The sequence below is a fragment of the Tympanuchus pallidicinctus genome, unplaced genomic scaffold (genome assembly GCF_026119805.1).
Source record: "Tympanuchus pallidicinctus isolate F22 unplaced genomic scaffold, pur_lepc_1.0 scaffold5, whole genome shotgun sequence".
NCBI classification, from domain to species: Eukaryota; Metazoa; Chordata; class Aves; order Galliformes; family Phasianidae; genus Tympanuchus; species Tympanuchus pallidicinctus.
In genome coordinates this window covers 7,801,968-7,816,167 of record NW_026294769.1, presented here as the reverse complement: position 1 = coordinate 7,816,167, position 14,200 = coordinate 7,801,968, and the positions used below count along the sequence as shown (strand labels likewise).

At 38.0% G+C, this 14,200-nt stretch overlaps 1 long non-coding RNA gene across 1 annotated transcript; it reads right to left on the bottom strand.

The window, feature by feature from the left end:
- Positions 1–8,495: 8,495 nt before the first annotated feature.
- Positions 8,496–14,067, bottom strand: LOC128091029 (uncharacterized). Its single transcript, XR_008211190.1, has 3 exons — positions 13,953–14,067; positions 12,390–12,578; positions 8,496–8,967 (listed from the first exon to the last, which is right to left on the bottom strand). It is a non-coding gene; the product is annotated as an uncharacterized LOC128091029 (long non-coding RNA).
- Positions 14,068–14,200: the final 133 nt, after the last annotated feature.

Sequence of the window (14,200 nt, the reverse complement as noted above, 5' to 3'; positions counted from 1 at the left end):
CTTCCAACCTTCTATATGAGTTTGGCCAACCACTAGACACTGCTTGATTATGGACCAGTGACACCCAGATACCACGCACACTGCCTCTATAAGTCTGGTCTGGGGCAAAAATGTGGTCTGTAGCCCAGATAGAACCACAGGTTCAGGGATTTCAAAGCTCATTGGAGCTTGACTGTAAGCAAATTATCATTTTTTGCATCCAGGATAAAAATTGCTGCTTTTTAAAATCCAAGCACTATTTTTATAAAGCAATTTCTTTGCTGTTTTTCTTTCTTTTTGTTTGTTTGTTTGCTTTCTGTTGTTAATTTCATAAATCAGTTTTCTGAAAATAGAACAACAAAGCAAATATCTGCATGTATACCCAAAATATAATGAGAAAAAAAAAAGGCAAATAGTTACAATCTGTCACCATCTTTACTCTCCCTGATTCTCCTTCTGATTTGTAATGCACCATTGTAAAATGGTGAGGTCACCAAAGCCAGGATTTGCATATAGCATACTCTCATATAAATAACCTTTTTTAAAGGTAAGTGGTGTCAGTGGTCGCTCTTGAAGGAGCAAAGCACGGAACAGCTCCCAAACACAGATGGACAATTTTGCTGCCTTTTTGCTGGTTCAGGAAGTTCAGAATAGGAACTCAGGTTGGGTCAGTATTCACTATTGGTTTTCTCAACTATTCAAATTGTTAGGGTTTTTCTTTTTGTTAGAGAGGGAATAGATGTGCTATGACTTGGGGCAAAAAGCACGAATGGGAACAGTTTTTTTGTAACCATTTGCTTTCAATCTGCTGCTGTGACCAAAAGAAATGTGAACTGGCAGAGTACTGCTGTTAATATAATTCTATTTTGCAACAGCTGAGGAAATGACAAAATTAAAATAACTTCCAAATACCTGTATTGAACGTTTAATGGCTGAAGTTCCCAGGATCAGCATGCATGGAAATGAAATGGGGAATGTCTAAGCATTCTTTACAGCAGATTTACAGGAAGAGCCTTGCAAATGACTAACTCAACAGGGTTTTTCCTCCTTGCTAGATGCGATAAAAGCATCTAAAAACATTTTGAAGTTTTGGTTAAGGGCAAATATTTGGCAGAGATTGTTCTGACTTCTCTGGGAGAGAGAACAGGTTGTATCATTTCTTAGTTGATGCTACCAAAAGTCTTTTAAGATAATGAAGTGCCTTTTATTTTCTTAATCACTAGTAAGATCTGCAATTAGGGGAAAATCATAGGTACAGTAAATAAATAGAACTCAAAGCCTCCACTGTATTCAGTGACAACTTGAAGTACATTGCAAGTCTTAAAAGTGACACAGTGTGAGAAAGTACCTTCTAAGACTGAAGTAATTACATTCTGCTTGGAATTCTTTACGAAGAAACTGACAAAACAAAATTCAAATGCATTCTGCATACAGCAGAAATGACAGAAGAAAACAGGATGGAAAGACTTAAAGAGTGGCAAAATACTCTTCGGATTTGTTAGCTGGGATGCAGAATTTGCTCATCTAATTTAAAACGATATCTTTCCTTTCAGTTTTAGCATTCATATCACTTATTCAAAAATACAGATAAATAACATATAGTCTATGTTCAGTAACCATGCTACATCTGAAATACAGTTGTTTGTCCTTTTTTTTTTAAAAAAAAAAAAAAATTATTTAAGAGAACCATAATACTGGTTACCACTGAGACTTCATTGTCATCTATAAATATCATGCCCCAGGAAACCACAGAAGAGTTGATATCTCTGTGCCATTTACACAGCGGTTAGCACAACAGGACTCTGGTTTGGCTTGGATATATCTCCAGGTATTACTGTTACATATATATAACAAAAATGATAACAGTCCTTATGTTTGATAGAAAGTTACACATTGTGATTATCCAGGAACGTTGTTAAAGATAAACTCTTCAAATGAGAAGTGATGAGAAAAAGCCATCAGTGTTCTAATAGTAAGGATATATAGAGAGATCTGAAAGTTCTACACCACCACCAGGACATAGGAATGGAATACCTAACTAAATCAAGCTAAAATGTCTTTAAGGGTACATTTGGCTCCTCAGAAATTAACTACCTGACAAATATATGTCTTTTCTTGGTACTTAGTTTCTCCTTTGTCTTTCAGCTCCCTTCCCCATAACTGAAAAAGAGCGCTAAAGGAATGAACAAGTCCTACTCATTTATTTGCGTTTCTCTTAGTGAGGTTATAAATGAAAACACATTTGACTAAGTCCTGTGGAAAATGTAATTTGTTATGTCACAGAAATTGCTCAGCATGTGTGCAGCTGGGTTTGATGATACCAGACCCTGCTTGTTATAAGATCAATAGCAATGGCCTCAAGGAAAGAAGGACAGATGAAGAAAGGCTGACAGCTTGCAGACTCAAACTAGTTTGGGTCATCAGGAGCTAAAAGGGAAACGTTTTAACTTGCGAATGAATTACACTCTCAACACAAGGACCAAGAAGCAGAGGCCAAATGCACATCTCCTGCCTCATTTCAAAAACTTCCTATGTCTTTTATCAAAGTCTTTCTGATTACTACAGAAAGAGGAGGGGAAAATATTGTGCTATGTATCACTATATATCACTTAAAACACGTCTAAAAAGAGTGAGAGAGTAAGTGGTATTAAATACAGTATTTGCAATAGAGTTTGCCATAGGCCAGCTTAAATTCCACCATTTAAATGAAGCAGTACACCACTTCTGAAAATCTATCAATGTCCCATTTGTTTGTGTTAGTTCAATTCAAAATGATCTAATTAGAAATGCTTTATCTTGGAAAAATCCAAGAGCCCTGCACAAGCAGCTGGGCCAAAGCAGGAGAACTTTTACCCCTCCAAATACTCATTACTGCCAGCTTAATGCTTGAAGCGTTGTAGCAGAAGTATTACAATTCCAATGAAAACAAGGCTGATTTACTTGAAATCTCAACAAGGTGTCAGCCACTATAGCTGGACCGAGAGCTCTGACTGCTCCATTGCCCCTCAAAAATCATTTTCCTCTAAACACTGAGTGAACAAGAATGCAACAAACTGCAAGTATTAATTACAGAGCTCAAAATTTAAAAAGAATCATAACTCTTTGCAAATCTTCTGATTTTGCCCTATAGCTGCTGGCGGGGCTGCAGATAGGCTTTAGGCTAAGCTCAGCTCAGCTCCACAGTAGAAAGACAAGAACAAAAAAGGAAAATCAAAAATCCTTTGCAGTATATGTTCACTGGTGTGAGTATTCACTTCTATTTAGTGTTTAGGGCTGAAGGATTACTTGGTAAGAAGGAAAAAGAAAAAAAAAAAAAAAAAAAAAAAAGAGGAGCAGAGATTAAAAGCAAGCAGATAAAGAAAAGCTTCAAGATACAAAAACAGCAAAAGGTAAGGAGAATGTGAAAATACAAAAATATTATTTTTCACAGCAGAAACAAACACAATAATAAAATCTTTTATCAGTACCATGAAATCCACCTGTCCTTTCCTCAAAAATATTCAGTTAGCCCATCACTCAAAGCTCTCAGATTCTCTAGTGTAAGAGACAAAATTTTAGGGCAACAGACCATGTTGTTCATGTATCCTGCTTCTGGTGCTCACCAGTATCAAATGCTTGAGGAAGAGTTTAAGAAGTCATACAGCTAGCCTCCAGTGATTTATAGACATCCAGTAATAAAGGATCTTATCATGTTTATACAGCTCTTGATAGACCTCCATTTCCCTCATTTATTTATTCACTGGATTTGAGCATCCACAGCATCCCAGGGTAAAGAATATCCCAGCTGAAGATGGTTTTGAAAATACACATTTTGTTTTGAACACATTCCCACTTACTCTCCACAGTAATGGAAAGACACATAGAAAGGAAAATGGTGAGACCAGTCCACGTCTCCAAGATTGGTGCCTCCACCAGAATTTTGGGTTTTATATTAATGGGAGAATCTTTGTGACAGAAGATATGCTGGGCGCTGTTGTAACCCACCTTTCTCAATGGGGGAGATATTTATTGGCCTGTAACTTGGTGATCTTGATTGAGAGGGTTTATACTATACTGGGGGGGGAGGGGAAATACCATTAGGAATACTGAGGATGTGCCATTGGATGACGTAGAACTCTGAGAGAGGCAAGGCTAATGGGATCATTTGTGACATTTCAGGAAGTTCTACAGGTTCAGGAGTACCTCTGTAATGTTTGAATACCAACACACACAGTATGAGGAACAAATGGGATGAACCAGAAACTTGGTCCTTTCCCAGACCTCTGATCATTGGTATCAGGAGCTGTTGATTCCCAGGAGGGTAGAGAGGCCTTCCAGAGTGACACTGGAGCATCAAGAATAACCAACAGCCTGAAGTTCAACAAAGGAAAACAATGAGCCCTGCACCTGAGATGGAGCAATGCCAAATACAGGCACAGATGGGAGATGAGTGGCTGGAGTGCAACTCAGCAGGAAGGGACGTGGGGTGCTGGTGACAGTAGCTCAGCCTCAGCCAGCAGTGTGTCCTTGTAGCCAAGAGGGCAAACTGCATTTTGGGATGCATTAAACACAGAGCAACCAGCCAGTCAAAAGAGGTGATCCTTCCTCTACACTTAGCATTACTGCAGCCTTACCTTGAATACTATGTATTGTTTCTGACTCCATGATGTGAAAAGTATATTAATACACTTTCAAAGCATCCAGAGTAGGGCAAGAAGACTTGTAAAGAGCTGAAAGACATGTTCTGTGAGAAGAGGCTGAGGATACTTGGGCTGTCCAATCTGAAGAAGAGATGTCTGAGAAGCAACCTCACAGCTCCTTGCATCTCCCTGAGGAGGGGAAGCAGGGGGATGTGCCCCTCTCTTCTCCCTGGGAACCAATAGTGGGATGCATGTGAACAGCACAAAGTTGCATTAAGGAAGGCTGAGGCTGAACATCAGGAAAAATTTCTGTATCGTGGGGGTGAAAATCATACACTGGAGCAGGTTTCCTAGAGCAGTGATTGAAGTTGCATGCCTGTCAGTGTTCAAGAGATGTTTGGACAATGTCTTCAATAATGTTTTAACATTTGGTTAGCCCTGAAGCGGTCAGGCAGATGGTCTAGAATATCTTTGAAGGTCTCTTACAACAGAACGATTCGAATCTATTCTGTTCTATTCTTTCACTTGTCACTGTATCAAAAGAAAAGGGAATTCTTCATTTGCCTTCTCCAGAGCTCACACGATACTTCAAGTCTCAGTTTTCTGTCTTCTCATTATCTTCTTTTAAGCCAAGAGCTGCAAAAAGCATTTTGATTCAGGTATACTGTGAATTTCTGCTCTGCTAATTGCTAACATTAACTACTATTTTTGACCACCAGTAAGAATCAAGCTGATGTTCTCACAGAGCTGCCACTTGCAACTCCAATATCCTCTTGTTGAATAACAAGAAGTTTAGAATCCACTACTACTTGTGCAAAGCTTGGCTTGTTTCATTTTATGAGAATTGCATTGCAGTTATATAAGCACAGTTTCCTTCCCCTCTCTTACCATCCATTTATGCTACAATCTAAGGTCTTTCTGCAGAATTTGTAGACGTTCTTTATCACCACGCAACTCAGTATTAAAGGAAGTGCCCAAATGCCTCTTGTTGTACATGAAGAATGACAGATGGATTTTCACCAGATTGTATTACACAATTAGAAAAAAAAAATACTGAGGCAAAACGCAACAAAATGTTGTGCCTGTTTCATTTTAATATCTGATCTTTGAGTTTGGGGAAAAAAAAAAGAAAAAAGAATGATAAAAAGTGTCATGTTATAATTTCAAAGCAGAGGGTTTTGATTTTCAAACTATTTTCTACTGCTTGGATTATTTCCCTGAAGAACAGCATAACAGTTTAAGAGATTATCACCAATTAATTTAAAATGACCATTTAGAGGTGCAACTTTTAAGATTCAATAAATACTGAGAATACTTTTTTTTTTTTCTTTTTTAATCTCAATCTTACCACCATAAAAACAAAATTAGTACTGGTGTTCAGGTGTTTTAAACCTGAGGAACTGAAGTGCCTATGAAAACCATTAACTGTAAATGCAGAGCACTAAACTAGTTCACAACTTCTATCAAGGCAACTTGTTTCAGGTTCCGGTGATAACTGGCCACAAGTCTAGAATACAGAAGGAATAGATGATTTAAGGCTTTTTTGGTCAATATATACTAAGAAGATTCAAAGTTCAGACACAAGTTTTCCAAGTAATGGTTGACCAAGATTTTTCCATTCTTTTTATTTGTCATTTCAACAAAGAAAATAATGTTACGTTTATATAAGTATTCCATTTCCAAACAGCCTTCAATGATATCTCAGATAAATTGAGAAAAGCTAACAGGGGTTATGATGAAGAAGAAATTGGATTAAAAAAAATAACTAATTTGTGGGAATCCTAATTAAATTCTTTGTGTGAAAAGAGTTCTTGACTTCTGAATACACTGAAAAAATTGAAGAAACCTTTACAGTCAAAAACAGTAACAGCTTAAGTTATAAAAATGAGAAGAGAATGCAGGTGTATAATCAGAGAATATTAGGATGCTATAATCACAAAATAAACAAGAGAGTTCAGCAAAGTAGTTCATGATAACAAAAGAGAACAAATGGAAGGCTTACCCTTATCCTGGGCTCACCCACAAAACACCAGTAGAGACAATCTCCAGAAGAGATCAGTCCCCACTGGTAGCCAGCTCTTAAATAGGTCTAGGAGAGGTGGAGCCAGGCTCCAGCCCTTCCGGCAGCACAGGGGAATTGCCTTCAGCTGTGCTCCTCTGGCTGACTCAGTGCTTGCCTCAGGTGATCAATCAGAGGTTCAGGCCGTGACTCAGCAGTTCCCGTACAGCAGGTGAAAACAAAACAAACAGAAAAACAGTATTGATGTCATTTCACATCATTCCTTCCTGATAATTCCTATTTTCAGGGATTCAAATAACACTGAGCGTTAAACAGTGACAGGGTCATTGCCTCCAGTACATTATGGGCTCATAGCCATCTACATTTCCTCCCCCTTGATTCATAGATTTAAGAGAAAAAGTGAGCAGGTAGCAGTTCAAGAGGCAGAACGGAAGGAATACTGTATTCCAAGGCTATATTTAACAAGCAGCCATGGGACAGGGCTAGACTTTAAAGAGAAGTTGTTTCCTTATATGTTTAATTCCATCTGACCTCTGTAGAAAAGCTTTGGATGACCAAGGTTACCTTCCTACTGTAAAAGCTCCATCAATTTATGCATTGCTCTTCCTTTACAAGGCCATCAGCACTGCCATTTTAGGCTAAATAGATTTTTCTTCATAATTGTCAGTACTGCAGAAAATACGCATGTAAAATCAGGTTCTAATTCTGTAATATTCAAAAACCTTCTATTATTTTCTCTTCGAAACAATATTAAAACTGTGTATCTTACCCATCAAATACGCTATCAATGTTAATACAATAAAGCATTGAATGACTTAAGTTATCCTGTTTAAGATGAAGGAAGCAAACTTTCATATGAAAAAAAAATTAATCACATACTGAAACAAAAGTAATGTAAGTGTTACACTCAAAATTCTCTTAGAGGTATACACACCATGTTCATGGAGTGGAGCATTTATGGTGAGCATAATTCAAAGTTATTAGTAGTCTAACCATAATAACACCAAAATTAACAGCACAAAATGTATGTAGGGAAAAAACCCCACATACATTAATAAGAATGTTTTTTTTCACATGCTTTTCACTGTAAATGTATACCTGCTCCTAAAAATTTCCACAGAGGGGCATCACAGCCTTCATGCACTGCTACTTTTACCATTGCAATTTTTCTCCTCTTTTACCTAAATAGCCCTTGTAGCAATGCAAGTTGACATCTTCTTGTTCTGATTGCTGTGGAGAGCAGTTAATTTCCTCCATTTTTCCAGTCACTTGTAATGCTTAAGTAGACCATAATTGTACTTTTCCTTAGCCTTTTTCAGATGAAAATATCCTCATTTTATTGTGATTTCTTCTGAAGTCACATTTTCTACAGTTACAGTAGTTCACGTTACTTCCTTCCGAAGTCTCTCTTGGTCTCTTTTCACCAACAAATTCCATTAAGAGAAGGATCATGGATGCTGCTACATTCCAGACCTTACCTAACACATTACATTCATCATCATACATTCATGTAGGCATGCTGACGTGCCTTTGGAAATGCCTGGCCAGCATCTCAAGCCCAGTATAGCCGAGACCGAGCTCTCAGCCTTCACCTCCCTCTCTGACTTTCTACTCTCAAAATTCTCAGAGGTCTCTCCCCATCCTACCAGTCACAGACACCCACAGGCACCAGCTTTAATTTAGCCTTTTAGTGAAGCCTGCAGAACCCTCCCTAAAATGAGGTCTTTTTCATCCATTCATGCTGTTAAAATTCTTGTTAAGGTTGTTATTTTACAGATCACTTACTGTAGCATCTTGCCCTGACAGAGGCATTTTTGCTGCAGACATATCTGTTTATACACTGCTGCCAAGACTGTCTTCAAAACTCAACACTTCGATTAGCTCACACAGCTCTTTGCATTTTTGACAGTTCCCCTCACAATAAACAAACACACGAAAAAATCACTTTTCAATAGCTGTCAAATCATTGACAACTATTCTAATTCTATGAATCTTTTTTTTTTTTTTCATTTATTACGCAGGAAAAAGTTTCAAGCTTTAATTAGTCCACATACTGCCCATCTGCTTATTTGATAAAAAATGCTTCTGTTCAAACCTACACGGAGCTCCATATAAATGTGCATAACTTCTCCATACTCACCCTAAACTCACCTCTTTGCTATAACGTCTAAATATCTTCCCCAAAACCACTGATGATGATTCATCTCCCAGTCTGCAGGAGACAAGCCTATGTAACTGACATTGTCCTACGATCTTCTTGTATGTGCTGGTTTGTCTTCACTTTTTTAGCCCTTTGTTATGATGGACAACGTGGTCTGTTACGCATAATGAGCTTTGTGCCTCTAAGTCCTGCAAGCAACAGTGATAACGAAAATTAATAGTTACACTGTATCCTATGGAAGCTGAACTGATCCAACTCAGCGAAAAAATTCCTCAGCTAGGATCCTGCACAAACATCGTGGTTTAGAAAGTTTAGAAAAGCGTAAATCTCTGCCAACATTGCAACATACTTGTACTCATTAAAGTTCCAGAGGCAGTAGTCCTGCTAAAACCAGTATAATTATATGTAAGTGATGTTGGCAGGCCACATAAAATGTCAGAAGGACAGAACCAGATGTTTCCTGGACTGCATGTTCTCAGTAATTTTTACACCATTACATTGCAAATAAAAGCAAAGTCCTTTTTAATGAAGTTAGTTTCTCCCTTTTTCCTGGAAGGACCACCTGTTTTCTGGTACTGCACAGAAACAAGTACGTGAGTTACCAATCAAGTTTTCAATCAGTCCTTCTAGGCAATTGTTATTCTGACATTGTCTATATTCTGTTAAAAATACCAGGCTTTGTTTGTATTGTATTCCACAGATTTCTTCACTACTAGAATTTAGAGTTAATACTGTAACTCATTTGTGGTGTCAGACTTCGTAACCTGAAGAGCCCAAATCTGCCTACATAAATTTTCTTCCAACTAAAACTCCCTGAAAAGAAGGTTGTGGCAAAGTGGGGGTTGGACTCTTCTCGTACATAACTAGTGATAGGACAATATGGAATGGCCTCAAGTTGCACCAAGGGAGGTTCAGGTTGGACATTAGAAAATATTTCTTCTCTGAAACAGTAGTTAGGCATTGGAATGGGCTGCTCAGGGAGGTGGTAGAGTCACTGAACCTGGAGGTGTTCAAGAAACGTTTAGGTGCTCTACTAAGGGACATGGTTTAGTAGGGAAATGGGGGTGATAGATGAATGCTTGGACTGGATGATCTTGGAGATCTTTTCCAATCTTGGTGATTACATGATTCTATGATTCTACGATATATTTTGTACAAGGAGTGGTTAAACTACTGAACTATAGAATTGCATTGTCACATTCACTCAAGATTTTTCTCTCAGTACTCCAAGTTCCCTATGCTCCCTGTAAGCTTTTTTTCCTGTAGGAACAGACATAGCTTGAACTTGGTATGCAGATATTGAAAGTTCAAGCTTTTGCTTAAAATGCATTCTGTATCTTATTCATCATCCCTGCCATGAAGTTCAGCCTTCACAGTCTCATATAACTTTGAATATCAATGCAGTTTTATTATTCCTCAGACTGTAATACTTATTTCTAAATATATGTAGGTTGCTCCAAAAGTAGTGTCTCCTATTTATTTCCACAGAAACTACAACTGATACAAAGAGCACAAGAACACTACTTGATAGAGCAGATTCTCAGCTACAAAACACTACTTTTCAACACAGACATCACCATTAGGTATTTTTTCCAGCCATTAACAAAAGCCTGCATGCCATGCTCATAAAAATCTGTACCAGTGGGGCTGATCCACTGTTGCTGCCACCACTACTGACATGCATCACCCATCATATCACTGTGCTCACGTCCACTTTTTGTCTCCAGAAAACTTCTACAATTGGTGATGAACATTAATGGGTGTCATTATTTCCACGTGGAGGAATTCAGTGATACACGTTTGCTTCAGACACACTTCCATGTTAGGTGGCATTTTGTCAGACTGTCCCTCTGCTGCCATCTGTGGCACAGCAAGAAAATGTAATGGATTGGTGTGAAGGTTCAGCTTCTACTGACAAATCACCAACATCTGCCTCTGACATCGTGGGCCAAAATAACAAAATAGAAGGCGTTACTTTCCGAGCAGTTTTCATATATAGATTCCCCTATGGTTGTTCATACAGTGACATAACTCTGATACTCATTTATCCAAGTCTTTGAATTCCTAGAAGCATATATGTATATATTCTTTACTAATAGCAAATGTACATTGGACATGACGAATCCCAGAGAGGAATAATAGTGATTAGGAAAAAAAGAAAAAAAAACAGTAAAAATAAGCCATTGAGGATCTAGGAAGCATGGCTTCTCCCGTAAATATTATTACTTAAACATACACATTTTTTAGGACCTTTACTGTCTCAGCTTTAAGGAAGAACCTACTCTTCCTGAATAAGGTGGGATAAATAAGCCCAACTCATTATCTATCTTGGGCAAGTCAGATGGAAGCTGGCAAACATCATCCCAGTATGCAAGAAGGGCAAGAAAGAAGACCACATAATTATGGTGCTGTCAATCTCACTTCATCACCTCATAAAATTATGGAGAAGATTATTCTGAGGGGTACTGAAAAACACCTGAAAGTGAATGCAGTCATTGATCACAGACAACAAAGATTTGAAACGGGAAAGTCCTGTTTTATGAACTTAATCTCCTTTTTATGACAAGGTTACCCACATGGCTGACCAAAGTACGGTAACTGATAAAATCATTTTGAATTTCAGGAAACCTTTCAATTTCTCAGAGTATCCTTCTGGACTAAATGTCTAGCATACAGCTAAACAAACACATAATACAATGGGTGACTAACTAATTACAGAGTCAGGTTCAAAGGGGGTTACATTGGGGTTACATCAGTGATGGAGGAACATCAGGCTGGCAGCTAGTAAGTACTAGGGTTTCTCAGGGCTCCATTTTAGGGTCAGTTCTCTCTAACATTTTCATCAATAACTTGTGTGTGGTATGTGAAAGTATACTAAGGTAGTTTAGAGATGACACTAAATTGGGAGGAGCTGTTGGATCGCTTGAGGGTCGAGAGGCTTTGCATCTCAACAAATTTAAGTCTGGGCAATCACTATCTCCATGAAGTTTAACAAGTGATGGATTCTGCACCTGAGACATTGCAGCCCTGGGTCTCTGTACAGACTGGGGGATGAGAGGCTGGAGAGCTGCTCTGCTGAAAGGGACATGGGGTTCTGGCTGATGATGAGTTCTATATGAGGCACAGCAGATTTTCTTCTACACTCTAATAAACTTACTATGGATAGTACTGAAGAGAATACGATTTTCATTGGCAAAAAATTAACTACAATAATGTCTAGAATTGTGATTTCTGGTGTCTGTTTTAGTGTTGCGCTGCTGTATATGGAGATAAAGATATTATATTTAGGGACTAGGATAACATTAAAAATAAGCTGACTGGTGAACTGGTGAGCTGACTCTAGCATTATTCATGTCTCTTTTAAAATGGCATTTTGAGCTCTATTCTCAGTCAGAAAGCATAGGCAAACAGAAAAATCAAAAGACAGGCAATCAGAAGATAAGGGCAAAAGTGTTTAAATCCTTTATGTTTCTTTGCCTCAGCAATGGATATTCAGCACTAAGAACAAAGCTGATCCAATTCCTTACAATTACTGTCCTGAGACCTACATATTTCTGACAGTAAGAGACAGATCACAAAAGATAGAGATAGAAAAGACACAAGTTCTTACTTTTTGCTTTCAAAGGGCAATCTCATTTTGTGTTGAGTGTTGATATTTCCTTCTCCTTGGAAAAGGCTTACTGACAGATGGAGCAACTGGTCATTTTTTCTTGAAACAACATTGACAAAAATTGTGTTCTAGGAGGAGCATAAGTCTCATGTTTTGAATGCAACTTCTCAAATCACTGGGATGTAAAATCTGCTAAGAAGATATTTCCATGGAATTAAAAAAAAAAAAAGAAATCAGAATAAAAAATGGCAAGTTTTATACGGAATTACTGCCTACTGGCTCTTAAAGCAGAAGTTAGAGAATGAGCTACAGGCTAGCAGACTGTCAGAGGCTAAAAGGAGTTAGATATCTGTTGGCACTCTTTCTCTTATGCTCTTGCTGGATGAAAGGCTTAAAGAACTTATTTTTTGATCACTCACTTTGGCCAAACAACAGTACAAAGATATATACACAGGCCTGCGTGTAGCTAGAGTGGTTTCCACACGAAACAAGCACTTAAAGAAGAACCACATATTCTGGATCATAAAAACAAAGTCCTTCTGCAAAGTTAATAGCATCTGCTCAGAGAGCAGGAGGTTTAAAGCTTGGATACTTTTTCTGTATTACTGAGTTCAGCACTAACAGCTCTGTTACCGAGCCAATTTTCCTTTCAATATTGACTTGGCCAGTACAGATTGCTGGGTTGTTGGGTTTTGTTGTTGGATTTTAGTTTGGAGTTTTTTGTTGTTACTTTGGGGTTTTGTCTGTATGTTTTCTGCTTTTTAATCTGGAGAAAAACTTGTACAAGTGAAGAAGTTTAAATTGTTGAAGTATCTCCCCTGAATGGATTTATGAATTAGAACCACCTTCCATTTTTACAGAATTATATATAAAGACTGTCTAATTTCTGGAATGTATATCATGCAGGACATTCAGTAGAAAAGGTAGAAGAGAGCTGAATTATCTTTCTGATGAACTTATGTTTCACTAGCTGTTTAGAAAGGTAAGCATAATATGCAAATGATTGTATATAGTCTCTTTTGATTAAACCTATCCCACTTCCCACACATTCAAAAATACTTAGAAAGAATGAATAAATGCCATTGTAAGCTAGGTCATGTAAGAAGCAAGGTATGGTAATGGAATGAAATATAGAAAAAGATGATTCTGTAACACGAGTGACCCAGTCCTAGTGTAAGTCCAGTTTTAAGAGAGGAGACAAGGGTGGTCTTCCAGATCCGTTAAGTGGTGCCTGTGGAAGATGTTCTTCTCTGCCATACTTGTCACCAAAACTTATGTCAGTTCCTCTGCTGGTGGTGTAGCTTCTACATATCGTGTTTTTACTGTTTACATCAGCTCAAATGACTTTATATTGAAGCAGACGATCCATTCCACCATTCCCGTTGCAGTATTAACAAGAAGCAGGTGCTGGAATCACATAGTAAATTGGCAGACACCTTTCTTCAGTTGAAGTTTTAAAACTTTGTTAGATGTGGAAATTCTAAGTATCATTATAATTGTTACAGTCCTACTTGAAGATTGGGAAAAGGAAGGAGGAGTGATTATTATAAGGCCTTGCTATACCTGAGCAATAAGTTATCTTCCTCATCCCTCATCCTCCAGCTCAATTCTGATGTTTGGCATGGACAAGGCACAGACTCCACCAATTCTCCACTGTCCCACTCCACAGTTTCCCATTTGCCTGCTTATGGACAAGAATTCAGTATCAGACACTTCTGTGTTATTCTAGCCAAGGATGAATGTCCAATCCATAAGACTAAAATGCCTAACAAAGATACATATGAGTGTAAGGGGCAGCTCCCAGAGAAACA